The 14,542-nt window shown below is 53.5% G+C and overlaps 1 protein-coding gene across 2 annotated transcripts in view; it reads right to left on the bottom strand.

Annotated features, from left to right (window-relative positions):
* The window catches only part of ACP5 (acid phosphatase 5, tartrate resistant), a 30,146-nt gene that overhangs the window by 12,955 nt on the left and 2,649 nt on the right, over positions 1-14,542 (bottom strand). The window contains exon 2 of one of the 2 annotated variants that reach the window (XM_029585085.1): positions 5,902-6,064. The gene's annotated coding sequence lies outside the window, so the exon portion shown is untranslated. Of the gene's footprint in view, positions 1-2,690; positions 2,801-5,901; positions 6,065-14,542 lie in introns of those variants that run through there. The other variant, XM_029585086.1, reaches the window with a different exon arrangement.

Below are 14,542 nucleotides of genomic sequence, written 5' to 3'. Positions count from 1 at the left end.
CTCAGACAGCTGGATGTAAGAACAAGGAAACGCCTGCATGCCCATCAGGTAGTATCCAAAAAACCAGTGTATGCTGAGATTGTACATCCAAAGAGCTGAAGCGAATATGGGTCTTATAGAACTAGGTTACACATATGGAACTGCTATAATAAGCCTCCAGCCACGCCTAACAGCATCAACAGACCTAAAGTATGAAAGTGAATGGCCAAAACTGATCTCCATCCTTAACCGTGGACAAATGTCCTCCTTATACAGCAGCAGCTCCCAGGGGCTCAGTCCCTGTCCTCCTTATACAGCACCAGCTCCCTGTCCTCATTATACAGCAGCAGCTCCCTGTCCTCATTATACAGCAGGAGCTCCTGAGGTCTCAGTCCCTGTCCTCATTATACAGCAGGAGCTCCTGAGGTCTCAGTCCCTGTTCTCATTATACAGCAGGAGCTCCCTGTCATTATTATACAGCAGGGGCTCAGTCCCTGTTCTCATTATACAGCAGGAGCTCCTGAGGTCTCAGTCCCTGTCCTCATTATGCAGCAGCAGTTCCTGAGGCCTCAGTCCCTGTTCTCATTATACAACAGGAGCTCCTGAGGTCTCAGACCCTGTCCTCATTATACAGCAGGAGCTCCCTGTCATTATTATACAGCAGGGGCTCAGTCCCTGTCCTCGTTATACAGCAGGAGCTCCTGAGGTCTCAGTCCCTGTCCTCATTATACAGCAGCAGCTCCCTGTCATTATTATACAGCAGGGGCTCAGTCCCTGTCCTCGTTATACAGCAGGAGCTCCTGAGGTCTCAGTCCCTGTCCTCATTATACATCAGGAGCTCCTGAGGTCTCAGTCCCTGTCCTCATTATACAGCAGCAGCTCCTGAGGCCTCAGTCCCTGTCCTCATTATACAGCAGTTGCTCCTGAGGCCTCAGTCCCTGTCCTCATTATACAGCAGGAGCTCCTGAGGTCTCAGTCCCTGTCCTCATTATACAGCAGGAGCTCCTGAGGCCTCAGTCCCTGTCCTCATTATACAGCAGCAGCTCCTGAGGTCTCAGTCCCTGTCCTCATTATACAGCAGCAGCTCCTGAGGCCTCAGTCCCTGTCCTCATTATACAGCAGGAGCTCCTGAGGTCTCAGTCCCTGTCCTCATTATACAGCAGGAGCTCCTGAGGTCTCAGTCCCTGTCCTCATTATACAGCAGGTGCTCCCTGTCATTATTATACAGCAGGGGCTCAGTCCCTGTTCTCATTATACAGCAGGAGCTCCTGAGGCCTCAGTCCCTGTCCTCATTATACAGCAGCAGCTCCTGAGGCCTCAGTCCCTGTCCTCATTATACAGCAGGAGCTCCTGAGGTCTCAGTCCCTGTCCTCATTATACAGCAGGAGCTCCTGAGGCCTCAGTCCCTGTCCTCATTATACAGCAGCAGCTCCTGAGACCTCAATCCCTGTTGTCATTATACAGCAGGAGCTCCTGAGGTCTCAGTCCCTGTCCTCATTATACAGCAGGAGCTCCTGAGGCCTCAGTCCCTGTCCTCATTATACAGCAGGAGCTCCTGAGGCCTCAGTCCCTGCTCTCATTATACAGCAGGAGCTCCTGAGGCCTCAGTCCCTGTCCTCATTATACAGCAGGAGCTCCTGAGGCCTCAGTCCCTGCTCTCATTATACAGCAGGAGCTCCTGAGGCCTCAGTCCCTGTCCTCATTATACAGCAGGAGCTCCTGAGGTCTCAGTCCCTGTCCTCATTATACAGCAGCAGCTCCTGAGGCCTCAGTCCCTGTCCTCATTATACAGCAGGAGCTCCTGAGGCCTCAGTCCCTGTCCTCATCATACAGCAGGAGCTCCCTGTCATTATTATACAGCAGGGGCTCAGTCCCTGTCCTCATTATACAGCAGGAGCTCCTGAGGCCTCAGTCCCTGTCCTCATTATACAGCAGCAGCTCCTGAGACCTCAATCCCTGTTGTCATTATACAGCAGGAGCTCCTGAGGCCTCAGTCCCTGTCCTCATTATACAGCAGGAGCTCCTGAGGTCTCAGTCCCTGTCCTCATTATGCAGCAGCAGCTCCTGAGGCCTCAGTCCCTGTCCTCATTATACAGCAGGAGCTCCTGAGGTCTCAGTCCCTGTCCTCATTATACAGCAGCACTCCTGAGGCCTCAGTCCCTGTCCTCATTATACAGCAGCAGCTCCTGAGGCCTCAGTCCCTGTCCTCATTATACAGCAGCAGCTCCTGAGGCCTCAGTCCCTGTCCTCATTATACAGCAGCAGCTCCTGAGGCCTCAGTCCCTGTCCTCATTATACAGCAGGAGCTCCTGAGGTCTCAGTCCCTGTCCTCATTATACAGCAGGAGCTCCTGGCTGCCTGTGCGTAATAAGAGGCACTGAGTTAAAGGTTGAGATGAGCAGGGAGTCTCGTGCTCCCTTTAGCCACTAATCCCACACAGTGATTAAACATTAGCTGGCAGTTTCCACATCTGTATTCTTAGGTGATAGCAGCGGGTCATGTGCAGGACCTCATGTGACGAAGGGGTCACATGGAGACGACAGAGGGGATGTGGGAGAAACCCAGAAGACCTCCCGGCAGATTAAAATCACCCAGACTGCACCCTCAGAGGTCTTACTCCATCTCTTCCCTGTGGGTTGGGGGGGGGGGGTTCCCAGGATTGCTCGACCACTCAGACATCAAAAGAGACAAAAAGCACGCCGGATGCAAACCTTGCAACGTGATTCCTCGGGGCTCCTCTCTCTCTCTCTCTCTGCCAGTCCTTGGAGCTTTGTCCCTGTACATCCAGGGCCTGGAAACTCCCACCCTGCTCCTAGGCTTTGCCCACACCTTTCTCCCCCCACCCCTCACCCCTCCTCACACCATTAACCCTTTGTGAAGTCCTGCCAGGCACCGCCTCCGGGCCGGCATGTGTGTGTGTGTGTGTGTGTGTGTGTGTGTGTGTGTGTTTGTGTGTGTGTGTGCACACAGTCATGCTAATAACTCTCTCTCTCTGAAAGCAGACGACCTCCACTCTAAGGTGCAGACCCCACCCAGCCCTAAGGGGCTCTCCCAACTCCCCCTGATGCTATCCAGGTCTTGTAGTGAGAGAGAGCTAAGCTGCCACATGCAGTCCCCCATAGCTTCTCCCCCTTCCCCCAGAAGACCCTACACCGGGAGGAGAGTTTAAAAACCCGGGAGGGGCTCTGCTGCCCTGCATCTGGGGGTTGCTAAGTCGCCCCGGATCCACTGGGCAGGCCGATCCGGTCCTGGTTTTACTCCCCCTGCAGGGCAGCTACCTAAGAGCCTTGATTTTCTGAGGGAAGGCAGTAGGTAAGTCCCAGCATGCAATGGGGCAAAACTTGGACTGGATCAAGCTGTCCTGAAAACCTGGAGCCGGTTGGCAACAGCCTAGGACGTAGCCAGGATCGGATCAGCCTGCTGGGTGGACATGGGGGTTGGTTCGTTCGTTACTACATTCTGTGGGGGATCAGTGCCACCCCCATGGCTGTGCGTATATAAACCACACAGCGCTGTACATGCAGGGCCGGTGTCAATAAATCAAAGAGGATTCCACAGGGCAGCAAAAGAATGAAGAGGCTGGCAGGTCCCTATCCCCCAAGAGCTTACTGCCTGAGGGCAAGGGAAGCGGGGAGGTCCAGGACCTGCTCTGGGACCACTGACCCATGCAGCGCAACTCTACAGCCGCTCCTGCTGGTCATTTCTAAAAAAAAAAAAAAAGGTGCCGGGTGTACATCTCGCTGTACAGACGCACGGAGGAGAAAGTCCCAGCGCCGGGGAGCTTACCCTCGGGCCAAGAGACATAGTAACACTGTGAAGGATGACCCAAATGGTCTATGCAGCCTGCCCAGCCGCTGCCCCTGCTCCGTGCGGGTCGCCCCCCCCCCCCCCCCCGTGGAAAGGTCACACCAGAAGTTAGCAAAGATTGCCCGTTTCTTCATATCTGTCCTCTCGCCAAATCTTCTGTCTGTATCCCCATGCCTTTTAAATTCTGCTCCTGTTTTCTCTGCCTCTCCTGGAAGGGCATTGCATGCATCATCTCTGCTACCTTTTGTATCCTATCTCCCCTGCACCTGCTCTCATAAGTCTTCCAATGCCGACCCCCTCGCCTTTTTGCTCGCCCTTCTCTGGACCGCCTCCCCGTCCTGTCTCTCTCCCTCTTGAGGTACGGGCTCCAGGTGAGCCCTCAGCACCTCCTTTCTCTTACTGGTTATTCCTCTCTCTCTCTCTCTATGCAGCCCAGCATCCTTCTGGCTTTAGACTCCGCCTCCTCGTCACCCCCCAGGTCTCTCCCCCCCCCCCCCCCCCCCAGGTGCATGACCCTGCAAGTTCTTGGCACTAGCAGCATCCAAAGCCGCCAAACATTCAAGCACTCCTTGAGCTGTCTGAGATCACTTTTCATTCTCTCTAGGCCTTCAGGGGCGCCCGCTCCTTTTGCGGACAAAAAGCTTTCCTTCTGACCCATCTGCGATACCGAATAAGACCAGTCACAGAGTTCTCGCCGTCAGCTGTCAACCAACCAATCTGCAATCCATTCCACCCACCTTGGGAGCCACTCCCAGGCTTTCTCGTTTTATTCATGAGCCCCCCCCCCGGTGCGGGACTGGATCGAAAGCCTCGCTGGAAATCCATGTAAATGCTCGACCTCGATCCAATTCTCTGGTCACCCAATCACAGCAGTCAATCCCATCCGTCCTGCAGGACCTTCCCCCCCCCCCCCCCCCCTAGTGAATCCATCGCTGCCCCGGATCCTGCAACCCACTGGGACTGGAGATAGCTCAATGTCCTTTCCTTCAGCAGGGTCTCCATTAATTTTCCCACCACCGAGGTGAGGCTAGCTGGCCTGCAGTTCCCAGCCTCCTCTCTGCTCCCACTCTTGTGAGGTGGGGCCCAACCTTCCCGTCCCGTCCCAAAGACAGGCAGGCCGACAGCACAGAGCTGTGACACCTGAGACCCGGCACCCGATCCCATACCACTACCAGCTCTCACTGTGTGACCTTCAGCCTGGAGTCACTCAGAACTGTGATATCTGCAGCCTCTGCTTCCAATCCCACTGCTTCCACCATCTCTCTCTGTGTGACCTTTAGCCTGAGGTTACCCAGAGCTGTGACAGCTGCAGCCCCAGCTTCCAACCCCACAGCTACCACCAGCCTCACTGTGTGACCTTCAGCCTGGAGTCTTTCAGAGCGGTCACACTTGCAGACTCAGCTTCCAAGCCCACTACTGCCACCACCTCTCTCTGGGTGACCTTCAGCATGGAACTGTGAGACCTTCAGCCTGAGCTTCTAATCCCCTCTATTGCCAGCAGCTCACTGTGTGACCTTTGGAAAATCACTTAACCTCCCTGCACTCGTCTTCAGAGTGCAGCTCCTAACCGCATGATTCAGCAATGCAGGGTGAGACCGCACCTTGAATACTGTGTACAATTCTGGTCGCCGCATCTCAAAAAAGATATAATTGCGATGGAGAAGGTACAGAGAAGGGCAACCAAAATGATAAAGGGGATGGAACAGCTCCCCTATGAGGAAAGGCTGAAGAGGTTAGGACTTTTCAGCTTGGAGAAGAGACGACTGAGGGGGGATATGATAGAGGTGTTTAAGATCATGAGAGGTCTAGAACGGGTAGATGTGACTCGGTTATTTACTCTTTCGGATAATAGAAGGACTAGGGGGCACTCCATGAAGTTAGCATGGGGCACATTTAAAACTAATCGGAGAAAGTTCTTTTTTACTCAATGCACAATGAAGCTCTGGAATGTGTTGCCAGAGGATGTGGTTAGTGCAGTTAGTGTAGCTGTGTTTAAAAAAGGATTGGATAAGTTCTTGGAGGAGAAGTCCATTACCTGCTATTAAGTTCACTTAGAGAATAGCCACTGCCATTAGCAATGGTTACATGGAATAGACTTAGTTTTTGGGTACTTGCCAGGTTCTTATGGCCTGGATTGGCCTCTGCTGGAAACAGGATGCTGGGCTTGATGGACCCTTGGTCTGACCCAGTATGGCATGTTCTTATGTTCTTATGTTCTTATGTTGTGTAGAGGACCAGATGACCTTTGCACCATCTGGGTCTTATCGTCCAGCATCACCTGGAAGAAGGAACATTTGATGTGAGGATAGACAGATCTTTCATTACACACCTCAGCTGCTGACCTTCCTATCTCTCTCTCGCTCTCCCCTGGCTGCATTTTGATCTTTTAACTCTATAACCCTTATATAACCCCTTTTAAACAAGAAGTAAAAAATAGGAACTGGATCTTTTAGACTCCTTTAATTCAAAAGTTGTACTGAAAAAAGGTTCCTCCAAGGCAGGACCCTCCCCCTGAAATGGAGTCATTTGGAGAGATGGAAAGAGCAGATTGGAAGAAAAGATGAGAATGGGGAAGGACTGGATAAGATGCACAGCATGGCCAGAGGAACGTCTTTCAGGGCAAGGCTGCCCTCTGCTGGTTAAAGCTATGCATCTGCCCCCAATCACTGCCACAAGGAGCACAGGCACATAAGTGACAGATGGGGCTTAGAGCTCAGTCTCAGGGGTTCCACAAAGACAACAGGAAAGACGGGCTTTATTAAAACTAGAGAAGGGTACTGTGATAGATGAGGGAGCTGAGACAGGGGAGGAAGCTGAGACAGGGGAACTAAAACATGAAATTTCGGACCTATTTTAATTAATTTTGTAACCTACCATTAAAAATCATCTGTTCTACCCAGACTGGAAGGTGGCCAGTGTAAGCCCAATATTTAAAAAGGGATCCAGGGGCGATCCGGGAAACTATAGACCATTGAGCCTGACTTCAGTGTCTGTAAAAATCGTGAAAACTGTTATAGAGAACAAAATCACAAAACATTTACATAGATACGGTCTAAAGGAGCACAGATTTCCCTTGGCTTTACCCAAGGGAAGTCTTGCCTCACAAATCTGCTTCATTTTTTTGAAGGGGTTAATAAACATGTGGATAAAGGTGAACCGGTAGATGTAGTGTACTTGGATTTTCAGAAGGCGTTTGATAAAGTTCCTCACGAGAGGCTTCTAGGAAAAGTAAAAAGTCATGGGATAGGAGGCGATGTCCTTTCATGGATCACAAACTGGTTAAAAGACAGGAAACAGAGTAGGAATAAATGGTCAATTTTCTCAGTGGAAAAGGGTAAACAGTGGAGTGCCTCAGGGATCTGTACTTGGATCGGAGAAGGAGATATGAAAGGGGAGGGAGCTGTGATAGGAGAAGGAGGAAGGAGATGTGACAGGGGAGGGAGCTGTGATAGGAGAAGGAGGAAGGAGATGTGACAGGGGAGGGAGCTGTGACAGGAGAAGGGGATATGACAGGGGATGGAGCTGTGACAGGGGAGGGAGCTGTGATAGGAGGAGGAGATGTGACAGGGGAGGGAGCTGTGATAGGAGAAGGAATTGTGACAGGGGAGGGAACTGTGACAGGAGAAGGGGATATGACAGGGGAGGGAGCTGTGATAGGAGAGGAGATGTGACAGGGGAGGGAGCTGTGATAGGAGAAGGAATTGTGACAGGGGAGGGAACTGTGACAGGAGAAGGAGCAGTGACAGGGGAGGGAGCTGTGATAGGAGAAGGAGATATGACGGAAGGGAGCTGTGACAGGGGAGGGAGCTGTGATAGGAGAAGGAGTTGTGACAGGGGAGGGAGCTGTGACAGGAGAAGGGGATATGACAGGGGATGGAGCTGTGATAGGAGAAGGAGATATGACAGGGGATGGAGCTGTGATAGGAGAAGGAGATATGACAGGGGAAGGAGCTGAGACAGGGGAGGGAGCTGTGATAGGAGGAGGAGATGTGACAGGGGAGGGAGCTGTGACAGGAGAAGGAGATGTGACAGGGAGGGAGCTGTGATAGGAGAAGGAGATGTGACAGGGGAGGGAGCTGTGACAGGGGAGGGAGCTGTGATAGCAGAAGGAGATGTGACAGGGGAGGGAGCTGTGATAGGAGGAGGAGATGTGACAGGGGAGGGAGCTGTGACAGGGGAGGGAGCTGTGATAGCAGAAGGAGATGTGACAGGGGAGGGAGCTGTGATAGGAGGAGGAGATATGACAGGGGAGGGAGCTGTGACAGGGGAGGGAGCTGTGATAGCAGAAGGAGATGTGACAGGGGAGGGAGCTGTGATAGGAGGAGGAGATGTGACAGGAGAGGGAGCTGTGATAGAAGAAGGAGCTGTGACAGGGGAGGGAGCTGTGACAGGGGAGGGAGCTGTGACAGGGAAGGGATGTGACAGGGGAGGGAGCTGTGATAGGAGAAGGAGATATGACAGGGGAGGGAGCTGTGATAGCAGAAGGAGATGTGACAGGGGAGGGAGCTGTGATAGGAGAAGGAGATATGACAGGGGAGGGAGCTGTGACAGGGGAGGGAGCTGTGATAGGAGAAGGAGATATGACAGGAGAGGGAGCTGTGATAGGAGAAGGAGATATGACAGGAGGGAGCTGTGATAGGAGAAGGAGATATGACAGGGGAGGGAGCTGTGATAGGAGAAGGAGATATGACAGTAGGGAGCTGTGATAGCAGAAGGAGATGTGACAGGGGAGGGAGCTGTGATAGGAGAAGGAGATATGACAGTAGGGAGCTGTGATAGCAGAAGGAGATGTGACAGGAGAGGGAGCTGTGATAGGAGAAGGAGATATGACAGGAGGGAGCTGTGATAGCAGAAGGAGATGTGACAGGAGAGGGAGCTGTGATAGGAGAAGGAGATATGACAGGAGGGAGCTGTGATAGCAGAAGGAGATATGACAGGGGAGGGAGCTCTGACAGGGGAGGGAGCTGTGACAGCAGTTGTGACAGATGAAGAATCTGTGACAGTTTCTGGGGGACACCTGCACTGTACCATATTTCCTGTTTCAAATATAATCCGTTCTTCATATTCGGGGCCGGAAGCAGGACAGGAAGCAGCTGCCACTGCCTGCATCCTGGCGGCCAGACCCAGGTGCATCCTGGAGGCCAGTCCCAGGGCCCCCAGTCACTGAAGTGTGCTTCCAGGAGCTGAGCCTGTGCACGGGTCCGGCAGGAACAATCAGTTAAAAAGTAAAACATCTTATGAGCTTCCTGAATTCTCCTCCTCTGTCCACTGCAGAGCACGGACCGGCTCAGTGCTGGAAGAGCAGGAGGGAGAGGCAACGACAGAGCTGCGATCCCCCCCCCCCCCCCCCCCCCCCCCCCCGTGCAAACTGCACAATCCTTGTTCTGTAAAGAAGGATTGAGCTTTCAGTGACTTGTGCCCTCAGAAGCTGCCCCTGCGTTAAAGCTTCCCCTCCGGCTGGGGAAGGGTTAATGAGAGCCATTCACTTTCCCTGGGAGAGGGATCTGAATTATTACTGAGGCTCAGAACAATGGCAGACTGGCAGATCTGTATCAGGGGTCTGGAGTCGGGCAGGAAGCTGTGGGGACTCTCAATTTTCCCCTACACGAGAGGGAACGTGCAGGGGGACCCGGCTGGGCGCCAGGGAGAGGAATATGGGAGGGGGGGAGGCAGGGTCCGGGTCACAGGGGAGCTGCCCCAGTCACCGACTCACCTCAGCTCCACTGACCAGGTCGTGCCCCCTTGCAGGCCGCTCTAACCCTGACCGTAGTAAAAGACAGCAGTCCCAAAAGGTCCATCCACTTTGGCCAGCAACTTGCTTGGGGTGATATCTGCCGGCCCATGTCGATGGGACAATCAGAACTACAACTCCCTGCATGCAACAGGGCAAAACCAGGACTTGATCAGCCTGTTTGGTGGAGCCAGAGTGAATGGGTAACCCTCCAGCAAGACAACTCTACCACAAACTTCAATTATTGCATTTTCACTCTCCGACCTGTTCGTTAAAACTGATTATGCAAGACTGAAACCCAACTCTAAAAGTAGCTTTCTGCCTAAATTATATCAGAGAAAGACAGCTAGAGAAGTAACACACACCAGGACTCTGTCAATGCACCTCACTCCTGCCCTGCAGCACCTCCTGCTATTCCAGTACTGAGACCCTCACACACAGCTCTGCCAATGCACCTCACTCCTGCCCTGCAGCACCCCCTGCTATTCCAGTACTGAGACCCTCACACACAGCTCTGCCAATGCACCTCACTCCTGCCCTGCAGCACCCCCTGCTATTCCAGTACTGAGACCCTCACACACTGCTCTGCCAATCCACCTCACTCCTGCCCTGCAGCACCCCCTGCTATTCCAGTACTGAGACCCTCACGCACAGCTCTGCCAATGCACCTCACTCCTGCTCTGCAGCACCTCCTGCTATTCCAGTACTGAGACCCTCACACACAGCTCTGCCAATGCACCTCACTCCTGCCCTGCAGCACCTCCTGCTATTCCAGTACTGAGACCCTCACACACAGCTCTGCCAATGCACCTCACTCCTGCCCTGCAGCACCTCCTGCTATTCCAGTACTGAGACCCTCACACACACAGCTCTGCCAATGCACCTCACTCCTGCCCTGCAGCACCCCCTGCTATTCCAGTACTGAGACCCTCACACATAGCTCTACCAATGCACCTCACTCCTGCCCTGCAGCACCTCCTGCTATTCCAGTACTGAGACCCTCACACACACAGCTCTGCCAATGCACCTCACTCCTGCCCTGCAGCACCCCCTGCTATTCCAGTACTGAGACCCTCACACACAGCTCTGCCAATGCACCTCACTCCTGCCCTGCAGCACCTCCTGCTATTCCAGTACTGAGACCCTCACACACAGCTCTGCCAATGCACCTCACTCCTGCCCTGCAGCACCTCCTGCTATTCCAGTACTGAGACCCTCACACACAGCTCTGCCAATGCACCTCACTCCTGCCCTGCAGCACAAAATGCAGAGAGCGCAGGGGCTGAAAATACCAGCAATTTGGAGGGTCTTCTTTAGAGAAGGATGAGAGCTCTGCAGGTAGTGAGAGAGGTATCCAGCTTGCCTGCAGCACCCGCACTCAGTGAGGGTTTGGTTTTACCATGGAGACACAGCAGAGTGAAGACTCCTGGCCCGCAGCCTGCCCAAGGAGAGAGAATGAATGACAGGAAGTGCGGTAACATCCAGGCTTTTTTGGAGTCCCTGCTCAGGAAAATATTAGTCAGAAGCATTTGAGCACTTCACACGAAGAAATGAACCTGTTTGATCCTCATTGCTTCCTGCCTAAATCCTGGAATTGACTGGCTGGGCAGTAACGTCCATGCCAGGAGTGCAGTTAGGCAGTGTTAAAGTCTCCATCACTCAAATCTTAACCTGGATCACTTTTTTAAAAAATAACATTAACCACAACTGTACTACTGAAAGACAGAGACAAGAGAGACCCCTATCAGTGCTGGCTCCGAATAAAGAGTGTCCCCTAACTCCAATGTAGGACCTGGGTCAGAGGTGAGAGGGTCCCCTAACGCCATGCTGGGACACTGGGTCACAGGGAGGAGTGTCCCCTAACACCATGCTGGGACACTGGGTCAGAGGGGAGAGTGACCCCTAACACCATGCTGGGACACTGGGTCACAGGGAGGAGTGTCCCCTAACACCATGCTGGGACACTGGGTCAGAGGGGAGAGTGACCCCTAACACCATGCTGGGACACTGGGTCACAGGGAGGAGTGACCCCTAACACCATGCTGGGACACTGGGTCAGAGGGGAGAGGGTCCCTTAACACCATGCTGGGACACTGGGTCACAGGGAGGAGTGACCCCTAACACCATGCTGGGACACTGGGTCAGAGGGGAGAGGGTCCCCTAACACCATGCTGGGACACTGGGTCAGAGGGAGGAGTGACCCCTAACACCATGCTGGGATACTGGGTCAGAGGGGAGAGGGACCCCTAACACCATGCTGGGACACTGGGTCACAGGGGGGAGTGTCCCCTAACACCATGCTGGGACACTGGGTCAGAGGGGAGAGTGACCCCTAACACCATGCTGGGACACTGGGTCACAGGGAGGAGTGACCCCTAACACCATGCTGGGACACTGGGTCAGAGGGGAGAGTGACCCCTAACACCATGCTGGGACACTGGGTCAGAGGGGAGAGGGTCCCCTAACACCATGCTGGGACACTGGGTCACAGGGAGGAGTGACCCCTAACACCATGCTGGGACACTGGGTCAGAGGGGAGAGGGTCCCCTAACACCATGCTGGGACACTGGGTCAGAGGGAGGAGTGACCCCTAACACCATGCTGGGACACTGGGTCAGAGGGAGGAGTGACCCCTAACACCATGCTGGGACACTGGATCAGAGGGAGGAGTGACCCCTAACACCATGCTGGGACACTGGATCAGAGGGAGGAGTGACCCCTAACACCATGCTGGGACACTGGATCAGAGGGGAGAGGGTCCCCTAACACCATGCTGGGTCACTGGGTCAGAGGGAGGAGTGACCCCTAACACCATGCTGGGACACTGGGTCAGAGGGAGGAGTGACCCCTAACACCATGCTGGGACACTGGATCAGAGGGAGGAGTGACCCCTAACACCATGCTGGGACACTGGGTCAGAGGGGAGAGGGACCCCTAACACCATGCTGGGACACTGGATCAGAGGGGAGAGGGTCCCCTAACACCATGCTGGGACAATGGGTCAGAGGGAGGAGTGACCCCTAACACCATGCTGGGACACTGGGTCAGAGGGGAAAGGGTCCCCTAACACCATGCTGGGACACTGGGTCAGAGGGAGGAGTGACCCCTAACACCATGCTGGGACACTGGGTCAGAGGGAGGAGTGACCCCTAACGCCATGCTGGGACACTGGGTCACAGGGAGGAGTGACCCCTAACACCATGCTGGGACACTGGGTCAGAGGGAGGAGTGACCCCTAACACCATGCTGGGACACTGGGTCAGAGGGGAGAGGGTCCCCTAACACCATGCTGGGACACTGGGTCAGAGGGGAGAGTGACCCCTAAAACCATGCTGGGACACCCTGGGACACCTCCTGCTATTCCAGTACTGCCACTGTTATGTTGTTCTATTTACTCTATTAGAAGCTTTGTTTTAATGTAACGCCTTAACCGCGATTGTTCTGTTAGATTGTAAACCGATATGATTTGTCAATTGTACAAGAATGTCCGTATATAAGAATTCTACATAAATACATAAATAATAAATACTGAGACCCTCACACACAGCTCTGTCAATGCACCTCACTCCTGCCCTGCAGCACCTCCTGCTATTCCAGTACTGAGACCCTCACACACACACAGCTCTGTCAATGCACCTCACTCCTGCCCTGCAGCACCTCCTGCTATTCCAGTACTGAGACCCTCACACACAGCTCTACCAATGCACCTCACTCCTGCCCTGCAGCACCCCCTGCTATTCCAGTACTGAGACCCTCACACACAGCTCTGCCAATGCACCTCACTCCTGCCCTGCAGCACCCCCTGCTATTCCAGTACTGAGACCCTCACACACAGCTCTGCCAATGCACCTCACTCCTGCCCTGCAGCTCCCCCTGCTATTCCAGTACTGAGACCCTCACACATAGCTCTGCCAATGCACCTCACTCCTGCCCTGCAGCACCTCCTGCTATTCCAGTACTGAGACCCTCACACACAGCTCTGCCAATGCACCTCACTCCTGCCCTGCAGCACCTCCTGCTATTCCAGTACTGAGACCCTCACACACAGCTCTGCCAATGCACCTCACTCCTGCCCTGCAGCACCCCCTGCTCTCCCGCGTTTTTTACTGTATCGGTCCATTACTGATAAAGTACTCCTGCTTCAGGAAGTTTGCGAGATACGAATTCATGGAGTCTAAGGGACTGAAAATACTACAGGGACTGCAGTAATAATGCAGAGAAAAACAAGGGCTGGATATACAAAAGGAGTCGTCAGCAAAATGCAGAGAGCACAGGGTCTGAAAATACCAGAGGATACTTCTGGTAAAATGCAGAGAGCGTAGGGTCTGAAAATACCAGAGAAGACTTCTGGTAAATTGCAGAGAGCGTAGGGTCTGAAAATACCAGAGGAGACTTCTGGTAAAATGCAGAGAGCGTAGGGTCTGAAAATACCAGAGAAGACTTCTGGTAAATTGCAGAGAGCGTAGGGTCTGAAAATACCAGAGGAGACTTCTGGTAAAATGCAGAGAGTGTAGGGTCTGAAAATACCAGAGGAGGCTTCTGGTAAAATGCAGAGAGCGCAGGGGCTGGAAATACCAGAGGAGACTCCTGAGAAATGCAGAGAGCACGGGGGCTGGAAATACCAGAGGAGACTCCTGAGAAATGCAGAGAGCGCAGGGGCTGGAAATACCAGAGGAGACTCCTGAGAAATGCAGAGAGCGCAGGGGCTGGAAATACCAGAGGAGTCTCCCGAGAAATGCAGAGAGTGCGGGGAGGCTGAAAATACCAGAGGAGACTCCTGAGAAATGCAGAGAGCGCGGGGGCTGAAAATACCAGCGGAGACTCCTGAGAAATGCAGAGAGCGAAGGGGCTGGAAATACCAGAGGAGACTCCTGAGAAATGTAGAGAGTGCGGGGAGGCTGAAAATACCAGAGGAGACTCCTGAGAAATGCAGAGAGCGCGGGGGCTGAAAATACCAGCGGAGACTCCTGAGAAATGCAGAGAGCGAAGGGGCTGGAAATACCAGAGGAGACTCCTGAGAAATGC

Source organism: Rhinatrema bivittatum, chromosome 19 (genome assembly GCF_901001135.1).
Source record: "Rhinatrema bivittatum chromosome 19, aRhiBiv1.1, whole genome shotgun sequence".
Lineage (NCBI taxonomy): Eukaryota > Metazoa > Chordata > Amphibia > Gymnophiona > Rhinatrematidae > Rhinatrema > Rhinatrema bivittatum.
The sequence above is the reverse complement of the archived record's forward strand: the minus strand, read 5'-3'. Positions and strand labels throughout refer to the sequence as shown.